Genomic DNA, 13,343 nt, shown 5'->3' on the forward strand with positions numbered 1-13,343 from the left:
CCTCCCTCCCTCAGTCCCTCCCTCCCTCCCTCTCTCTCTCTCTCTTTTTTTTCTTTTTTAACTGAGATTTCTCATAGTTTTCTTTACAAAGCAAAGCTAAGTGGAAGGGTTAGCAATACCTGTCTCTTTATATGGTGTTGTTTGGGGCTTAAGAAAGAAAAAAAAAAACCTAGGAGTTTAGGAAACAAGTGTTCAGTTCCTGTTAGTCCACTGTGTGTCTTCTGAAAGAGGCTTTATTAAATGTTTTGGTTTTATGACTTACTGTTTTCCCCAAATGTAAAAAATAATTTGTGTTTGTGTGTAAAACATGGAGACACCAAAACATATAAAGAAATGTAAATAAAAACCAGGTACTGAGTTCTTCCCCTGTCAGAAACCCCACTGTTAACATCTTTTTTTTAAATTTATTTTTGGCTGCATTGGGTCTTCATTGCTGCACACGGGCTTTCTTTAGTTGTGGTGAGCGGGGGCTACTCTTTGTTGCGGTGCATGGGCTTCTCACTGCAGTGGCTTCTCTTGTTGCAGGGCATGGGCTCTAGGCACGCAGGCTTCAGTAGTTGTGGCACTCGGGCTCAGTAGTTGTGGCACGTGGGCTCTAGAGCACAGGCTCAGTAGTTGTGGCGCAGGGGTTTAGTTGCTCCGTGGCATGTGGGATCCTCCCGGACCAGGGCTTGAACCTGTGTCCCCTGCATTGGCACACGGATTCCTAACCACTGTGCCACCAGGGAAGCCCTGTTAACATCTTGATGCATTTCCCTAGACTTCTTTCTCTGCAAATGGGCGTACATAGTTACCAAATGAGATCCTATTGTGCACACAGTTTTTTGGTTTCTCATTTTACTTTATTTTATTTTATTTTTTAACATCTTCATTGGAGTATAATTGCTTTACAATGGTGTGTTAGTTTCTGCTGTATAACAAAGTGAATCAGCTATACATATACATACATCCCCATATCTCCTCCCTCTTGCGTCTCCCGTCTCCCCACCACCCTCAGGGAACCTGATTTCTCCAGGTTCATTTTTCTTTCTCAAGATTGCTTTGTCTATTCGGGGTCTTTTGTGTTTCCATACAAATTGGTGCACACAGTTTTGAAGCCTGCTTTTCTGCTTAACATTTATTTCATGAGCATTTCCTCATCATAAAAATTCGTCAAAAGCACCCCTCTTAATGGCTATGTAGTACTTGTAGTACTTGTAGTATTTGCTGTCCCTAACCTAATCATTCTCAGATTGTTCCACATGTAGCCTGTGTCCAGTTTTCCACCATATAAATAATGCTGCAGTGAGCTTGTTTGTACTTTGTCCTTGTGTATCTAAAAATTCCCATGGAAAGTATTCCTAGAAGTAGGATTACTGGCAAAATACAATCCTGGAACTTCACATTAGTCTTTACTGACTTCAGTCAGCTCAAGGTGTTTCCCGTTGGATCACATAACAAAGTTTTTAGTAACTAAAATAGCAAAAGGACTAGCTGATGTTTGCATATTGCTGGTTTCATGGTATGCAGCTTGGAGACAATATAATATAATGATGTTGTGTCATAATTATGATTTGGAGATATTCCAAGGTGATAATAGTAATAGCTAACATTTACTGGGTGGTTAATACGCGCTAGGCTCTGTTTCGAGTGTTTTACAGGTACTAACTCATTTAATCTCACCACAAGTCTAAGAAGTAATTAGTATTATTATCCCCATTTTATAGATGGGAAAGCTGAGGCAACAGAGGGGTCAAACTACAAGGTAAGTGGCTGAGCCAAGATTCAAACCCAAGCATTTTGGCTTGGAATCCATGCCCTTAAAGCACTTGATGACCCTGCCTGGAAGTAACCAGGTGGGTAAGATTCTTCACCCCCGACATGCCACGGCTGCAGTGCAGCGGGAAGGGGGATGGTGAATCCACTGCTCACTGCCAAGTTGCAGCCCTCCTTCCCCCAGCTCTCATTGCCCTCTTCCCTAGCTGTGTACCCGCCGCCTGGGTAAGGACAGGAGAGAAACCAAGCTGCAAAAAGCACCCAGTTCTGTATCTGAAGGGGAAGAGGAACATATATCAAGGTAGTCTCAGGAAGGTGCTTATTCGGGAAGGGAGGGAAGAAATAAATGAAAAAACACTGCTTCAGGGTCTTGGTTTTTTTGTTTTGTTTTCATTTTTGGTTTTGACAATCATTAGAGCATTAGACTTGCCTAATTAGAAGCAATGTTTCCCTTACGTTTTTCACCAATTTTATTTCAGTGGGTTCCTGGCTCATCTGTTGTTGCAGTGCCAGAAGTGAGCTGCAGAACAGGAGTTACTGGAGATGACAGTGACCGTGAGTCCTGAAGAAGGTAACTAATCATTTTTGGTCCTGTCCACTGCTGAGCGCCTTGGTTACAAATGACCTCTAGACAACTGTTCAACGTGGATGGTTCTAAAGGCACTTTGTTGGAGAGAGCGCTGCATGGGACTGGAGTTCTGATTAATGGCCATTTTCTTTTGTCCCACCTCCTTGTGTTTCCTTAAAATAATACTGGTGTTACAAAAGACTACACAGGGTGTTTCTGTTTAGGTAAAGTCGACTGGTGCTGGGGTGAAACAAAACATAACACAACCACTGCAGCAAAACACAAACACAGAGCAAATCCGTCCTGCTTCACCTCCCCCTGGCCAGGTTCCACATAAGGAAACCCAGCCAGAGGAGTTCCCTCGGTTAGCACTGGCTCAGGACAGAAATGTATAAAACTTTGAACAGCGGTGACCCAGGGAAGAAATGAATCACAGAACCTTTCAGGGATGTGGCCAGCCTAGAACTCCTCCCATGAGTGTAGGTCTCTGCAGTGGGGGACCTGGAACAGCCAGAAAGATACCTTCAGTGTTTGCTCTGCCTGGATCGGGCACATAGAGGCATTCAACCAATGTATGCTTAATTGCAGTGGGTTCTGTTGGAGTGAATGGAATAGTAAAAGGCAGAAGTAGACATGCTTTTTCCTTTTATTTTGAAATAGTCTAAGAGCACTAATAATAATAGTAGTAATAATAATAGTTAACACTGTTTCCTGTGGGCCAGGCCCTGTTCCAAGCAGTCTCTCCTTCCCTCAGGGGCAACCTCTATCCTTATCTATAATACCATAGGTTAGTTGGCAAAGGGAGATGTTTAATGGGGAAATTATCAATGTTCATCAAGAGTCCTCAGTTTCCCTGACTGCCTCTGTGATCTCTAATCGGCCCAGTTGCTCAGAGGCCCTAAGAGCTAAAAGGTAGTAAAGTAAGGAGTCAAGTTCACATTACAAATTGGGCCTCAAAAAATAAAAATGAAATAAAAAAGGTTCATTATTGAGTTCAGCCTCCTTGAAGTCACATCAACCTGATCCACTTCCTTTGTTGTAGAGATCCAGAAGCACCCTTTCAGATCGTGAGGATGGGATGGGAGTGGGGAGGAGGTTGTATCCACCTACCTAAGCAGGTTTGTAAACAAACGACAAGCAAATTAAAGGGGAGTCCATGGTAGAGTTTTATGTACAGCTAAAAACATCCAAAATGCCTTCTAAAACTCAAGAATTATATAAGGTCTACTGTTATGCATAGAAGCCTCTGAGCCCCCCTTCTAAGAATTCTCCCAGGAGGTTGGGGGTTGGGAGTAGCAGCCATGTTGGTAACATGTGGTCCTTCCCCATGTTGACTGAGGGGGCTGGAAGCAGACACCGGACTCAAGGCCAGCCAATTAGATCCTCTCTCCCAGGAATTTATCACTGCAATGAAAGGATGCTGGTTAGCGTGGGCTGGTCTCTTAAACCAAGGACATACAACTCAAGAGCTGTGGTACTGCCCCATAGGCAGCAGAAGCACAGAACACCTGACTGCAGGGAGAAGGAAGCAGACGTGCAGGGAGACAGATGAGGGCCTGGAAGTAAGAGACTGGAGAAGAGGACAGAAGGAGAAAAAGAGACAGCACTGGAGCAAAGTAGCTGATTGGCCTCTGCTGGTTTTCTAATTTAGTTCCTATTCAAACCATCCTGAGACCCAGCTGCGCCTCTTCTTCTGGGGCACCATTGGCTACTCTTGAACCTTTATACTATAACCTCTACTGTTTTGATAATGCTAACTTGAGGGGCTTCTGTTACTTGCTGTTCCGGCTACAATGGCTGTGTAACAAAAACCACCCCAAAATTGAATGGCTTAAAATAAGAACACTTATTTTGCTTAAAAATCTGCACTCTGAGCAAGGCTTAGCATGGACAGCTTGTTTCCACTACAACTTGGTTTCAGCTGGGGTAGTTTGAAGGCCAGGAGCTGAAATTGTCTAAACCCTTACGTATGCCTGGCCTGGGAAGACTCAAGCAGCTGGGGATTGGAAGAGCTGGAGCTATGTGGAAATCTCTCTGTCCATCTATGGTTTCTTTATCATGGTGGCTTCAAGGTAGATGGATTTTCCCCTGGAGGCTCAGGGCTCCAAAGGTACAGTTCTCAGGGAGAGAGGGCCAGGTGGAAGCCATATCACCTTTTATGACCTAGCTTCCAAAGTCACGCGGTGTTATTTCCACTTCATCCTATTTGTGGAGGAAGTTACAGAGATCCACCGAGCCTCAAAGGGCCACTGCCTCTCAATGAAGGAATGTTACCATCACATTGTGAGAAGAACATGTGATGTATATTAATGCGGACATCTTTAGAAAATAGAATCAGTCATACTTGTAAAAGAACCTTGATTAACATATAGAATAATCCCCAAAGCTCAAAAAGGTATCAGAGTTCCCATAAGATTATCAGTGTTGTGATGGAAAATATGCTGGTTTCTGCATACAATGAGAATTCTTTCTTTTTCTTCTGAATTAGTGAACATCGAATTTATCCATAGGTGGTCTCACTGGGTTCTGCCCAGGAAACAGTATTTTAAAGTTGACTTGTCTCCCTGATTCTGGAACCATCTTGTCCTTAATTTTGCCATCTAATTAGATGTGGATTAAGTAGAAATCCCTTGTTGTTTGTAGCAGAAAGTTTCTCGGCATCTTATTGTCAAATGTCATTTGCAAGCATATCCTTTCTTGCTTGGTGAATGAGCTTTTTTCTCCAGCTGGACTCTGCTCATACTTTTAATAAATAATCAGGTTTTCAGGGTCCAAAATACTCGAGAGCTGTAAAGTAGGCACTGCTGAAAGATGTGTTAACTCCTTCGGGCCCCCAAGGTGCTATTTCAAATGTTACTGCTTCATATCCCATAATAGAAGCTTGAACCTTATCGATGGCCTTTCTTTGTGTGTGTAGAGGGTGAAGGCTAGGAAAAGAAGAGTCGGTGACCTGGAACGGGGAGCTGAATTAACTCTTTCAGGAAGGCTTAAAAGAAAAGATTTTAGTCTTTTATAAACTCTAAAAGATACTGAAGTTTCCAGAATAAATCAGTACCTAAGATAATGTTATTAGATGCAGTAATTACTGGAATGATAAAAACCTTGTTGATGCTAGCTGAAAATAGGTATGTTCTATACTTACTTTATAACAGCATTTCCAGTACTGTCCTAGAATGAAGTTAACTATAAAAATATGCACATTCTGATTACATATAGAAAACTTCAAATTGTCATCTTTTTTTATTATTAATAAAGTTTACTCAGGTTTGTACACAATTCTTCAATTTGTGGGTTCAGCCTGTTGTTTGATATGTGGAATAAAAAGATAAGACCATTGATGGCAAGTTTTCAAAATTCTACCTATAATAAGTGAATATGCATGAATATAGTGCTAGCCTGAATAATAGGTATATTTTGGATTTTGTACAACTAGTGGTCTGGTAAGTATTTAACAACCAGCTTAACCAAGGCTGGGAGTAGGAGGGTCTTGACTTACAGCATTTGCCGATTTCTGTGATGTAAATATTTCCACCATAGCTGATTTCATGCTACCAACATGGCATCACTGAATGCAGAATTGGGAGGAGACATGTTCAGTGGGCTCTTCTGAGCTGTATGAGCCAGTCCTGCACACCGCTGGTTACAATTATGGGAAAGCCAGTTGGATGACTCCTGGATAAACCTTGTTATAATACTACGGGGATAATAAGAACCTACTGTATAGCACAGGGAACTCTACTCAATACTCTGTAATGACATATATGGGAAAAGAATCTAAAAAGTGGATATATGTCTGTGTATAACTGATTCATTTTGCTGTACAGCAGAAACTAACACAACATTGTAAATCAACTATACTCCAATAAAAATTAATTTTAAAAAATACTAGGGGGAGGGGCTTCCCTGGTGGTACAGTGGTTAAGTATCCACCTGCCAATGCAGAGGACACGGGTTCGAGCCTAGGTCCAAGGCCTGTGCGCCACAACTACTGAGCCTGTGCTCTAGAGCCCACGCGCCCCAACTACTGAAGCCCGTGTGCCTAGAGCCCATGCTCCGCAACAAGAGAAGCCACTGCTATGAGAAGCCCATGCACCACAACGAAGAGTAGCCCCCACTCGCCACAACTAGAGAAAGCCTACGCGTAGCAATGAAGACCCAACACAGTCAAAAATAAAATAAATAAATAAATTTTTTAAAAACTAGGGGGAAAAAAGACAAATTTTAGGTGGCAAGATCTGCAGCAGAGACATTTAATGCCCATTGACTCTCCATTTACTCCCCCCACATTTCTCACTGACCAGTGGACTGGGAACAGAGATGGAAGCATTTAAAAGTTAGTATGCAACCAGCAGCCCTCTCTTCCCTTGCCACTGCACCACTCCAATAAAGGAGGTCACATGTTACCAGTGGTGCAGATACAAGATGGGAGGACCTGTATCAACATGGTTCCATGAATGTCTGTGTGGAGCTCAACCCCCTTACACCAACACTGGATGTGTACCATGCTTCGGTGAGAGACTGATGCCCAGCAAGCCATCCCATACAGAATGGCTTAAGACAACAATTTATTGTTTTATCTCCCATTTCTGTGTGTTTGTTAGGCTCCACTGGGCATTTCTTCTGCTTTTCTCACTCAGGGTCTCATGTGGTTGTAGTCAAAATGGTGGCTGGGGCTGGAGACCTTGGAAAGCTTGACTGAGGATGGCCTCTTTGCTGAGTTCTGGCACCTAAGTGCTCCTCCACGTGGAGTCTCATTCTCCAGCCATCTGCGTGTGGCCTCTCTTTGGCAGTGGGATGGTCAGACTTCTTATGTCATGAGTGACTTCAAATGCAGAGGCTGTCAAGATTTCCTAAGGCTTCTGCTCCATTTTCTTGGTTAAAGTGAGTCATGGGATCAGCGCAGAGACAGACTGGGAGGTGACTAGACAAGGGTGTGACTACCAGGAGGTAAGAGTCATTGGGAGCCCTCTTTGGAGACTAGCTACCACATACCACAAGTAAGGATTAAGCCTTTGTTATGTTAAGCCACTTAGATTTCAGGGTTAATTTGTTCCCTTGGCAAAACCTAAACTGACTGGTCCAGAAATCGGTACTGTATTAGTGAAGATAAGGTAGACGGTGCTGCAAAAATAAACCCCTAAATCTTAGCAGCTTAACACATGGGCCTCTGGGCGTCTTATGGCTCTCTAGGACTGTTGCTTTCCAATGATGACTCAGGGGTCTCGGTTACCAAAGTGATGACTCGGGCCACTTGCATTTTGTTGGTGCACCATCTGGAACATGTGGCTCCCAGCTCACCTGGGCAGGAGGAAAGGGGACAAGGGGAACTCATGGCTCTTAAGTACCTATTGGCCAGAACTAGTCATATGCCTCTTGCCCCAACTATAAGGAGGCTGGAAAATTTGGGGGAGCACATGGATATTTGGTGATTAATAAATATCTCTTGTCATAAAGTTATATGGAGCTCTTTGCCTCTTTCGTTTTTCCTCCCTTCTCACCTCACCCTCTATAAAAAATTTAAGGAAAAGAGAGAGTTGGGGGCAGGAGAGGGAGATAGGAAGGAAGGAAGGAAACAGCAAGGGAGGGAGGGAAAGAAGGAAGCAGGAAGGGAGGGGTGGAAGGAAGGAAGAATACCAGAAGGAATTTGCAGGATGCAAATACAACCATTAAATTATTAACAAAGCTATTAACAATTACTGCTAAACAAAATCTATTAAAAAATAACTAATAGCAAAGGCTTTCACTGTGTTTTTAGCCGTTTTTTTTTTTTTCCTTTTAATCAGCAATGATAAGGAAACTAAACCAGATTAAGTGCTATCTTATTGGAGATACAAAGGCAAACAAGGGGAAAGAAGTGATTGAAGAGCACTTCAGAAAGCTCAGTACATTCAAATCAGCAGGGCCTGATTACTCACATCCAACGGCACTTAAGGAATTGGCAACTGTAATTGCAGGACCACCAGCCTTTATTTTAGAAAAGGAAGGTTGGACAGGAGAAGGTCCTGACAAGTAGAATCTGCAGATGGAGTATCGTTTTTGGTTGTTTTTTTTTTTTTAACAGAGAAAAGCACAACTGTAGTAATTATAGACTATTCAGCTTATCTTGGATACCTGGGAAGATACAAGAACAAATCATCAAACAATCAATTTGCAACCATCTAAAAGAGCACAAGGTACTGGGTAGTAATCAACATGATTTTGTGAAGTACAAATTATGCCAGACCAATTAATTTTACCAAGAGAGGATGATGAGCCTGATGGAAGAGGGGAAAGCAGTACCTACAGCTGGACTTCAGTAAGGTTTTTTTGTTTTCTTTTTTTATTCCATCCCCTGACGTTTTCAGCATCAACTCTCCAAGAGGATGCTACCTAGATCAACAATTGGGTGGGCACGACTCTGGATGAGGCACTCAGAGTGATAAAAACAAACATTCTGCTCCAGGTTTATTAGTAATAGTTATTGTTATTTTAATCAGTTGATGTGGACAAAGAAGATGACAGTGGTAAAGAAGATGTTGAGATACAAACAACATTCTCTACTACAGAGGGGAAGTATGAGAGAAAAGAGGAGATATAAAAACCAATCTAAGAAATCCAGCAGCTAAATAATGTGGGATCCAGGAAAGGAGAACAGAGAAAATGGCAAAAGGGAAATTACTAGAGAAATTATATAAAAAAATTTCCCAGGAAAGGACATACATGTTTACATTAAAAGAGCCCACTGAGGGCTTCCCTGGTGGTGCAGTGGTTGAGAGTCTGCCTGCCGATGCAGGGAACATGGGTTCGTGCCCCGGTTTGGGAAGATCCCACATGCCGCAAAGCGGCTAGGCCCGTGAGCCATGGCCGCTAAGCCTGCACGTCCGAAGCCTGTGCTCTGCAATGGGAGAGGCCACAACAGTGAGAGACCCACGTACTGCAAAAAAAAAAAAAAAAAAAAAAAAAAAAAAAAAAAAAAAACCCTGAGGGCCAAGTACAGTAGATGGGGAAAATAAGCCACTTGGATACAACATTGTAAAAATTTAGAACTCTAAGAATAAATAAAATTTCTAAAAGTTTCCAGAGGGAAAAATTAGGCCACCTACAGAGAAATGAAAATTGAGCAGCCAAGTTCTCATTAACATCTCTGGCTGCTAGAAGATAATAGAGTGGTCCTTTCAATTCTGGGGGAAATTGAATTTAAAAATAATTTCTGTATTCAGCCAAGCTATCATTCAAAGAGTAGAATATAGGCGTTTCACATAAACTAGCACTTGGAAAGTTTACTTCCCAGACTCCTTTATTAAGAAGTTACTTGAATATGTATTCCAGCAGAATGAGGATATTATCCAAGAAAGAAGAAGGCCAGGGTCCTAATATTGGAAACGGAAGTAGAGTATAATACAAAGTCTTCCAGTTTAGAGCAGGAGAATGAAGAGCTCCAAAGGTAAGGACTCTTGGGCAGAGGAGAACTCCCTGCAGTTCATAGTGTGATTGAGGGAACAAAAAATAAAAACAAACAAAAAACAGAAAAGACTTGCGTGTTATGATAAAGTATATATTTAGACAATAAAAAAGACAGGCAATTAAGAATTCCAGAAAAAACAAAAAGCTAACTGAGAATGTTATGGTCCAATTTTGAAGAAGAATAATATGTATGATTTTCAATAATATATAGACTGTTAGAGAAAAACTAGTACATGGTGTTAAAACATTATCCTTTGAGTAGGTGAGGAGTTACGACAGTGCCCTCATAGAAAAGGAAATGGCAATCCTAGCATGCTCCTTAGCTTGGCAGTGCACAGTGTTGTTGTAGTCTTAATAATGTAAGTACTTTGACTTTAAACTCTTGCAGTCAATGGACAGAGTAAGGAAGATCTCGGCTACGTTGCAGAAAAAAGAGGCAAACATTAATCTTCGTAATATGAAAGTATAGCTGACCGAAGGTGGGAAGTGCAAAATGAAGGAAATATGAAGAGAAGAATAGTATCACTGACACCCTCAACTTCTATAATGAGAAGTCAAGATACTCAGGTTTTCAGAATGAGAAATTGAGGCATAACATAATATTTAAAGTTACAAGGGTAACCACAACAAAACTTAAAAATAATGATATAACTACCCCAAACTGGGAGGCGTTGGGAGGAAGAAGAAGATAACATAAATGAGCTAAACGCTTATCTTTTGTAACTGGAGGCCACCCATAACCAAGAAATTGAAAAGAGGAATCGTATATTCAAAGAATGTATAATTCATGAGTGATTTTTCATAGGCATACATTGAAGGTCATGGGCACAATCTCAGAGCACAGGTATCAACCATCTCTATAGCTTAAGGACACATTATAGTGCTGTTGATCTTGCAGCCATGGCATTTTTTCCCATTCCATTATCCATGCCCAGTTATAAGATTATACTTGCAGACGTAAAGCCCTATCTGCTTTAATGCTTTTTAAGTTTTTCTCAGAATTATCTCTAATATTTCACAGAGTACTCTCTCCAAAATTAATAGCATGGTATATGGCCGCGTGGCCTCTTTATGGTGTTTTATGATATCTAATTTCTGTTCCCCAAGAATATATTCTCAGAATTAGGGTTTTGCCTCCACTGGATGAAAGCTTAGATGACCTTGTTATAGGAGAAAAACTATTTTAATGTTATAACTCTAAAAATTAAAATAATACAAAAGTCACTTGAATCACTTCTAGACGTTCCTGAGCATTTAAATAACAGCATGGTTAACAAGCTCCTGTTAAATGATGGCAGATGCAAGTAGAACTCTGCTGTAACTTCATAACTGAGGTCCAAAAAATTCAGTCGTGTAACGTGTGGGACCCACTTAGTGCAGAGTTCATGAAATGACCAATGTGAACTGAGTCCAGGAGGACAGGAGCCAGTCACCAAACTCGGCCTATCCAAATTTCCATTATCAAAGAGTGTGTAATTACAAGCTCCGCTGTACTTCTGATTACTGGCTAGAGTGGCATGCCACATAGCCACACACATAAACTCAGTTGCCGTACACACTGCCTACTAGCTTTAAATTATGCAATTCTTGATTACTCTTGGCAAGAGTTAAACTATTTCAAATTTCACACGAAATTGGTACTTACCTAATAGGCCAATTACACTATTTCAAATATTCATTATTCTAATTTATCTACAACATGAGTGTATTGTAAAAGAGGGGTATTTACTTTTTTAAATTAGGGAAAGTCAGGGAGGGTGTTTGCAACCAGAAGAGCTAAAAGCAGAAATCTTTAAAACTGTTCACAAGAGGTGGAATTAGGGTTGGGGATGGATCATCATAAGCTTCTCTGTATCATTTCGTGTATACTGTTTAACTTATTGTAAGGTGTATTTACTACTCTAACACAGTAAGTATTATAGTAATTAGATTCATAAAAACAGTAACGGTTGCCGCTCTTAATATTTCTCAGTGACTGGTCCCTGCAATACTTGTTAAAAATGCAGAATCCCTGGTTCCAAACACAGTCCCAGTGAATATGACCCCCTCTACTGGGGCCCAGGAATCTGCATTGGAACCAGTGGTTTAGATCCAGATCTTACTAAAGGCTCACTTATATGTCTTCTTCAGGCATATTTCAGGATTGAACTTCTTGTGAAACCATCACATGCTGCATTGCCTTCTGTGGTGTTTACCATATCCCAGCATCCTTCCTTGCATTTCTGTACCACTAAAATGAAGAAAAAAAACCAAAATGACCTCACTGTCTCTCTCTTTTGGTGTATGACATTATCTAGGGGAACAGCATTTCTTTTCAAGATCCTTTAAGCTGTGCAACCTCTTGAACATGGGACAGCTAAGAAAATCTCAGTTTTAAAATTCATGACAATGACTGGTTTCTTAATTATGTAAGGAGAAAGATTTTGAGACTGTCTTTGTATCTTATTTTGGTGCTAATCATTTTTTCTCATTCCCATGACTGCAGGAATATTGATCTCAGCGTTACTTTGACCATTAATGAATTATGATGGCAATAAGCAGAGACGCACACCTCCAGCCTCCTGGGAGCTAAATCTTCTGCTACAGCGTTTGTGTTTGTAAGTCAGCACCTGTGTGATCCATATTCTAACTATTTGTTATTCTCCTTTAATTACATATTGGTGGTGGTCCATCTGTAGCCTGAGAGCAACCAACTGGAGACTCAAAGAAATTATTAAAGCATTAACTTTAAATTAGAAGGCCAAAAGGAAACATATTGGGTTTGTTCCTACCCATTCCAGTATGATGTTTCCGGAACAGTTATTCCCTTTCATGTCAAGGAAACTTGGGTCTAAAAAGTTAGTACAGAACTTTTATTTTCAGAGAAGTTTTCACCTTAAATATTTCCTGTGTCACCAGTATTTCTGTTAGCATCAGCTTTACCTCATCTGTCAAATACCATTCTGTTTGGCAGGTGATACATTTTAAATCCTGTACTTCCTACTTGGTCCTGATCAGTCACTCAAGTCGGGGTTTAGGGGATTGTAGATGGTCAAGTCGGTCCCCGAAAACTTTTCCTTTTAGCATTTTGGCAACTTTTTATTTTGACATAATTTCAAATATCTATAAAAGTTTCAAGAATTGTACAAGAAATCCCCTTTACTGAGATGCATATTTATACCTTGCCCCATTTACTACCTCTCTTTCTATGAATCTGTCTGTATTGCACATCCTCTTCCTTTCCTGACCCATTTGAGAGTAAGTTGAAGACGTTGTACCCGTTTACCCTGAAATATTTTGGTATTTTCCTAAGAATAACATTCTTTTTAATAACCATGGTTTTATCAAAATCAGGTATTTTAATGATATAGACCACAGTCCAAATTTAAATTCAGATTTTCTCAGTCGTCCCAATGATGTCCCAATAATTAGTTGTAAGCTGATTTTTTCCCCAGACCAGGATGTAATCCAGGATTGTGCATTGTACTGAGTTGTAATATCTACTTTGTTTCCTTTAATCTGGAAAAGTTTCTGAGTCTTTGTCTTAACTTGACATTTTTTCCTTTGTCTTTCTTTTTTGGGGGGTTGGGGGAAGACT

At 40.8% G+C, this 13,343-nt stretch overlaps 1 long non-coding RNA gene across 1 annotated transcript in view; it reads left to right on the plus strand.

The window, feature by feature from the left end:
* The window catches only part of LOC112411759 (uncharacterized), a 38,074-nt gene extending 25,719 nt beyond the window's left edge, over positions 1 to 12,355 (plus strand). Inside the window, exons 2-3 of the long non-coding RNA XR_003005689.1 lie at positions 2,235 to 2,326; positions 12,252 to 12,355. This is a non-coding gene — a long non-coding RNA (uncharacterized LOC112411759). The remainder of the gene's footprint in view (positions 1 to 2,234; positions 2,327 to 12,251) is intronic.
* Positions 12,356 to 13,343: the final 988 nt, after the last annotated feature.

The sequence above is a fragment of the Neophocaena asiaeorientalis genome, unplaced genomic scaffold, assembly GCF_003031525.2.
Source record: "Neophocaena asiaeorientalis asiaeorientalis breed wild unplaced genomic scaffold, Neophocaena_asiaeorientalis_V1.1 scaffold449, whole genome shotgun sequence".
Lineage (NCBI taxonomy): Eukaryota > Metazoa > Chordata > Mammalia > Artiodactyla > Phocoenidae > Neophocaena > Neophocaena asiaeorientalis.